We start from the raw sequence: 7,935 nt of genomic DNA on the forward strand, positions 1-7,935 counted from the left end.
GACATTGGCAGGCGAAGGAGCCACCGATTCTTCTTCTGCCCAGTGCCACCACAAGCCTAGAGCCGCCCCTGAGTACTGCTGCAATAAATTATTTCATCGAAGTGAAACCCATGTTTAATAATGTGCTTTAACTCCTATCGTCATAAAAATGATGATATGTATACATCTCAGTATTTTAGTTATTCAGAGAGCTGTAATATCACGAATGTAATGGATTCTGTGTCCAGTTGGAGGAAGAGAGCCGGTTTAAGAAGCAAGTAGTGATTCACACATAGAGCACATAGGAGATCAAATACAAAACAAAGCATTTAACGTGCTACTTTAATTACAATGTGATTTGGGAAACTGGTTAATTAAACGATTTTAAGATGAAGTTTATGATGTTCTACTTTAATGACAAAATAAACTATGTGATCAAAGTGGAAATGTCGAGATTGAAGTCGACATTTCGTGCTTTTTCCCCACTGTGTGCCTTTTTTTCTCTGTACCCTAACAAGCTTTCATATGACACTCAGACAGTGGGCTACAACTCGCCTTTTCACAGCGACTTTGATATGTGACTTCTTTTTTATTTCTGGTACTGTGTGATTTTGTGAACGTGAGCTTTCAAGTTTCTCCAACACGCTATGTCACTCGATCAACTTCCTTTTGTTGATTATACCACAGTTTATTTGAACAAATAGTATGTTTTTCCTTTGCCTCCACTTGGTATTCGCTGAAATTCTTATATTTTCCCCCATGCTTTTCACATTGTCTTTTCGCAGAAGGCTGAGCTTAAGGGCGATTTATATTCATTTGCATATTCAAAAAGGCGTAATTCTGGGAGGAGTTGGGGAGTTACATAAAGCGCGTGCACGAGTGTTAGTTTTCATGCTGATCGGGATTTATGTAGCGGAAGAACGTGGAAGTTGGGAGTATGCACAGATTCCTGCATCTGGATTTTTCTGTGCGTAAGCAGATTTCGGCTTTTGTGCTTACGCCATGTTATAGTGCGAGTTCTACGCACGGCGTTATACATAAGGCCCCTGGTGGTTTCGAACTTCTTTCACTTACAGATGATGGAGGCCACTGTGCTCTCTGGGACCTTCAAAGCAGCAGAAATGTTTCTGTAACCTTCCCCAGATTTGTGCCTCGAGACAATCTTGTCTCAGAGGTCTACAGACAATTCCTTTGACTTCATGCTTTGTTTGTTCTCTTGAACTGTCAACTGTGGGACCTTATATAGACAGGTGTGTGCCTTTCCAAATCATGTCCAATCAACTGAATTTACCACAGGTAGACTCCAATTAAGCTGCAGAAACATCTCAAGGATGATCAGGGGAAACACGATGCACCTGAGCTCAATTTTGAGCTTCATGGCAAAGGCTGTGAATACTTATGTACATGTGCTTTCTCAATTTTTGTTATTTTTAATAAATTTACAAAAACCTCAAGTAAACTTTTTTCACGTTGTCATTATGGGGTGTTGTGTGTAGAATTCTTTTTTTTTTTTTTTTTTTTTTATTTATTAATTTTATTACAATCAATACATAGCAATCAAGTTTTTACAAAAAAAAAAGAATTATGCTAAGAACAGATCGATCCCCACCCTTGAGAGAGAGAGCAAGCCAAACGGTGTAAAATTTAAGGCTTTTAAAAATACCTAAATCAACAAATTCTCTGTGCTTTATAAAATCATTTCAAAATATTACTGATTAGATCCTGCCATGTTTTGAAAAAGTCTGCACAGATCCTCTAACTGAGTATTTGATTTTTCCAATTTTAAATAATATAACACATCAGTTTCCCACTGACTTAAAAGAGGAGAGTTTGGGTTCTTCCAGTTTATCAGAATAAGTCTGCGTGCCAACAGTGTAGTGAATGCAATCACAATTTGTTTGTCTTTCTCCACTTTAAGACCCTCTGGAAGAACCCCAAACACAGCTGTTAATGGGTTAGGAGGGATTGTGAGTCCAAGACTGTCTGAGAGGTAATTAAAAATTTTTGTCCAGAATAATGTTAATTTGGAGCAGGCCCAGAACATGTGACCTAGTGAGGCTGGGGCTTGGTTGCAACCCTCGCAGGTTGGATCATGCCCTGGAAACATTTTGGAGAGTTTTAGTCGAGACAGATGTGCTCGATATATAATTTTGAGTTGTATAATTGTATGCTTTGCATATGGAGCTTGAGTGAATTCTCTGCATTGCTACTTTCCACTCCTTTTCTGATATATTAATTGAGAGGTCATTTTCCCAGTGTCCTCTTGGATCTTTGAAAGGAAGGGATTGTAAAAGGATTTTATATATTGTAGAGATGGAGTCTAACTCCTTGAAATTGAGCAATAATTTTTCCAGCGTGGATGAGGGTGCAAGATGAGGAAAATCTGGAAGGTTCTGTTTAACAAAGTTCCTGATTTGAAGATAGTGAAAGAAATTTGTAGCTGGAATGTTAAATTTGGAATGTAATTGTTCATAGGATGCAAAGACGTTGTCTATATAAAGATCTCTAAGCAAGTTAATTCCAAATTTTTCCAGATATTAAAACTGCATATGTTTGTGAGGGTTGAAAGAGGTGGTTCTTTTGCAGGGTGCCACAGAAAGAAGCTTCTCCGTCTTAAAATGCTTTCTACATTGGTTCCAGATTCTAAGTGAGTGGAGCACAATTGGGTTATTAGTGTATTGCCGATAACGTGTGTTTATTGGAGCACAAAGCAAGGAATACAAAGAAGTACTGCAGGATTTTACTTCTATTGCGGTCCATGCCTGTGTATGTTCTTCTATTTGTGTCCAGGTTCTTATCGACTGTATATTTGCCCAGTAATAAAACTGGAAGTTAGGTAGAGCCATGCCGCCTTCTGCCTTTTGTCTTTGTAGGGTCGCTCTTTTGATGCGTGGATGTTTAGAATTCCAAATAAATGAGGTTATTGTTGAATCTAATTGCTTAAAGAACGATTTATTAATGTATATTGGTATGTTTTGAAATAAAAAGGAGCTTAGGAAGAATATTCATCTTAACAGTGTTAATTCTTCCAGCTAGTGTGAGATGAAGGGTTGACCATCTATGCAAGTCTTGTTTAATTTTTTCCATACAGGCACGAAATTTTGTTGATAAAGAGCTTTATGTTTACTTGTGATGTTTACCCCGAGGTATTTAAACTGTTCTGCAATGATAAAAGGAAGGGTGTCTAATCTAATATTATATGCTTGCGAATTCACGGAAAGAGTACACTTTTATTCAGATTAATTCTGAGACCAGAGAGCTTTTGAAATTCTGTGAGTGCTGCTAAGACTGCAGGCACAGAATTTTCTGGATCCGATATATACAGTACCATGTCATCTGCATATAATGAGATTTTCTGTTCCAGTCCTTCTCTGCTAATCCCCTTTATCTGATCAGTATTTCGACAATGTATTGCCAGTGGTTCAATGGCAATTGCAAACAGCAGTGGTGACAAAGGGCATCCTTGTCTTGTGCCACGTTCTAGTTTAAAGTAGTCTGAGCAAATGTTATTGATGCAAACTGAAGCTTCTGGGTTAGTATACAGTAATTTAATCCATGCACAAATGTTCGGGCCAAACCCAAACTTCTCCAAAATAGTAAAAGGTATTTCCATTCAATCATGTCGAATGCTTTTTCTGCATCCAATGATAATAATATTTCTGGGGTGTTTGATTTAGTTGGTGAGTATATTACATTAAACAGGCGTCGAAGATTTGAAGATAAGTGTCGGCCCCTAATAAATCCAGTTTGGTCTTGTGATATTACTGAGGGAGCACTTTCTCCATCCTTCTAGCTATGATTTTAGAGAGTATTTTAACGTCGTTATTCAGAAGTGAAATTGGTCTGTATGATGCACATTGTAATAAGTCCTTATTTTGTTTTGGAAAGACAGTGATTAGTGCTTGGCGAAAGGTTTGTGGAAGAGATTGGTTATCTCTGGCTTCTGTAAATGTTGCTAATAGGAGGGAGCTAGCTGAGCGGAGAATTTCTTGTAAAACTCTGCAGGGTAGCCATCAGGGCCTGCTGCTTTTCCACCTTGGAGTGACTTTATAGCATCCAGTAATTCTGATAATGACAGAGGTTTATCGATGTCCTCCACACTAATAGCGTCAATTTGTGGTATCTGTAATTTATCCAGAAATGCATTAGATTGTATATTGTCTTCTTTAAACTCAGTAGTATATAGGGATTTATAGTAGTCTCTAAAAGTGTACATTATATTTTTGTGTTCGATGATTTTATCTCCATTAGTGTTAGTAATTACGAGATTGCGTTGCATCTTGCTTGTGAATTTGTTGCTAAAAGCTTATTAGCTTTCTCTCCATGTTCATAATAATGATGTCTGGATTTGTAAATTAGTTGTTCGGTTTCTTTAGTTGTCAAGAGGTTTAATTCTGAATGTAGAGCCTGCCTCCTCTTATGTAGAGTCTCGCTTGGTAGTCTGGCATGTTCTTCATCTATTTTAGTAATTTCGCTTTTTATCTCTGCTACTTTCTTCGCTCGGATTTATTTCTGTGGGAAAGATATGAGATAATCTGTCCTCTTAAGAAGGCCTTAAGAGTTTCCCAGAGTATTCCTGCAGAGATCTCAGGGGATGTATTTGTCTCTAGAAAGAATTCGATTTGTTTGGATATAAATTCAGTACAATTCTCGTCAGCTAATAGAAGCGGATTGAGGCGCCATCTGCGGGGTGAGTGTATGGGGCTTAGTAATTTCAGCTCCAAGATCATCGGAGCATGGTCTGAAATAACAATAGCATCGTATTTACAAGATTTAATCTTAGGCAAGAAGTTATTATCTATAAAGAAGTAATCAATCCTTGAGTAGCAATGATGTACTGGTGAGTAGAAAGAATATGTTCTTGAATTTGGGTTTAAAACCTCCAGGGATCTGATAAGTTGTGATCAGTTATAAACTTTGTAATTATCTTTGCGGTGTTAGTTGCGTTCCCCTGTGGAGGAAGTCTTATCTAAAAGTGGATTTAGAACACAATTAAAGTCCCCAGCCATTATAAGTTTATGAGTGTTCAGATTGGGAATGGATGCAAATAAATTTTGTATAAATTCCTTATCATCAACATTAGGTGCATAAACATTTATCAAAATCATTTTACAGTTAGATAAGTCTCCCATGACCATCACATATCTCCCTTCAGGATCCAATACTACATCTGATGCTACAAATGGTACTGTTCTATGTATGAGAATTCCCACCCCTCTAGTTTTCTTTGTAAAACTAGAATGGAACATTTGGCCAGTCCAGTCTTTTGCAGCCGGAACTGATCCTTACTTAGTAAGTGGGTTTCCTGTAAAAATACTATTTTAGCATTTAGACCTGTTAGGTGAGAAAGTACTTTCTTTCTCTTTAATTCGTGATTCAGGCCTTTAACATTCCAGCTTACGAAGTTAACTGTCCCATCATGGAGACACTGATTCTGAGTTTTTGGTGTCATATTATAGTCTTAACTGGAAGTGAAATAGTTTAGGTCTTAATTTCCTATTCCCCCAAGAGTTGTTGCCATGCAGCTTATTATTACGTTGATAGTTATAATTATAAAGATTGAGATGATAGATTAGATATAGATCAAGCCTGCTCTCTTTCTCTTCCCCCCTTAACCCCCCACCCTCCCTTTTTGCCTCCCCAGGTGAGGCTAAAACCCACTTCATGCAGTCCCAGTCCTCTGACATACCCAGAGACAGAGCACGTCCAAAGCACATCAAGCCCCCATGTTGTGTGTAGAATTCTAAGGAAAAAAATGAATTGAATCCATTTTGGAATAAGGCTGTAACATAACAAAATGTGGAAAAAGTGATGCGCTGTGAATACTTTCCGGATGCACCGTACATGTTTTGTTGGTTTTCTCGGTTTGTCTATAGTGTATCCATGTATAATTTAGCTAGATTATATTTATATCTGTTATTAAAATGCATCTCCAGTTTCTTTATTATTGGATGGACTCACCTACATACAGCAGTTCGGGGTTTAGAGTTTGCTTACCTTTATCTGTGTATTACAGCACAATGCAGATGATAACCTGTAAATACTAAGGGAACTCTGCTGCTTGTAACAAACTGAGAAAAAGTGAAAAGAAAATGTCATGCTTCACTGCCATCAAGAACAATGTTTTAACACAATGTTAATGATTTGACAGTCTCATAAATGGTAGGTCAGCTTCATTTATATCACTGCCGCCACCGAACTTCTTTTTAAAGTCACACAAGTTTAAGGTTTGTTCCACCCCCCCTTTTTTTGCAGCTTTCCTTCCACCACAATCTACTGTTTATTCTTATATTTGTGTTCATTGCTTAGTCTGCCATGTCCTTGAGAATGTTGTGAGTAAGCTGCCTTCCATTGCTGTTCTTAAAAACACTTTTGTCTTATTTTTTTCATCACGTGAGTGATTATAAGTGTAATATTTTTGCAGTGATTATTTAGTAGTTGTCTACAGGAGAGAAATGATTCATAATTTGACAGCAATGCTCGGCAATTTCAGTAAAAGTTACCACAAGAGGATTTTTCAAAATAAAAAAAGATATGCAAATGCAGTTTAGAGTGAGTAAGAGGGGATAAGCAGTGGTGGTGTTTGTAGTGGTAATAGGTCTTTTCTATATTTCCCAAAAAAAATTGTTTTCTGAATAAAATTTCAGAGTTACATCAACATGCAGCAATTTCAGAAAACTCGAGGAAGGATAGAATTGTGACATGAATGCGGATGAAATAATTTAAGATTTTAAAAAAACAATGCCTCTAGTGTTAAAAAGATAGAATTCTTTAGACACATGATTGTTTGAAGTCAGTTCCTCCTTGAATAAGTCTAGAATGGCTTCTTTTGGACGTGTTTTGATGGGACTTGCCTTTTTTTTTGCATAAGCTTTATCAGTTTGTTTATCAGATGTTGTTCTCATCTGACCTGGCGTTTGGTGACTTTGCCTTGATGCTTTTCTTGCAATCCTTTGCTACAAATACAAGGACTGCACTTTATCCTGGTTGACACAGAATTTGTTGTACTCATTTATTTTCATGTATGTTTCACAACATTTTCTGGCAACTCTACATGTAAGACGTGTTATTTATTAAATTTTTTATTCAGTCTGGCCCGCATCTTTCAAAAACTCTATTCTCTGAATAGTGAAGGATAGAGTTACTTTGCCCTCTTTTGCTTTTGGCATGGTAACTCAGTTAGCAGTCCAGACTGAGCTGAAACCATTAACTTAAACCTAACATCAACATCCTCCAAACTCAACCAAATTGAAATTTAATTGGAAACTGGGCAATGAGTTTGTCTCATCAGTATGTAGCATCTGGACCTTGTCATCTTATAGGGTAGTGTGGATCACAGTTGAATGACACTCTAGAAAGAATATGCCAGAATTTCAGGTATTGATGATCATTAGGGAGACTGACCATAACTCATCTTTGCAACAGTTATCAACGAAGAAGTGTGGGTTAATGAGGATCCAAGAACCGATAACAATAATCTCCACTCCTTCATTTATATTATATGCTTGCTGCTCTTTCTTTACATAAGCAAAGTCAGGTTTCAGATTTTGCTTAGTAAACTACTTCCTGTTGCCTTATGGTTTGGCCTCCAGCAGATGTTTGTAGCACCCATGTACTCTCAAGTCTCTTTAACAATGACCTGTAATGGTGTTTGGTGCAAGTGTATCATTTGAGTCCTGAATCACTAAAGAACACTAAGGTACACAATTAGGATCTAAAATATGTAAAAGAAATGTGTTCATCTTACTGAATTAAGATAATTTAACTGATTGTTAAATATCAGCACGGGTATTTTATGCTAGCATAACTGGATCACTGTGTGACACTACGTTAGAAGGTGTGACTAAACCTACAGAAACCTAGATAAAGGAACACAAAACACACATGCCACTGAAAATGTCTGTTGATGCTGAGAACTTCCAGAGAAAGTATCATCTGAGATGAGATGACAAGATC

Source organism: Polypterus senegalus, chromosome 1 (genome assembly GCF_016835505.1).
Source record: "Polypterus senegalus isolate Bchr_013 chromosome 1, ASM1683550v1, whole genome shotgun sequence".
Lineage (NCBI taxonomy): Eukaryota > Metazoa > Chordata > Cladistia > Polypteriformes > Polypteridae > Polypterus > Polypterus senegalus.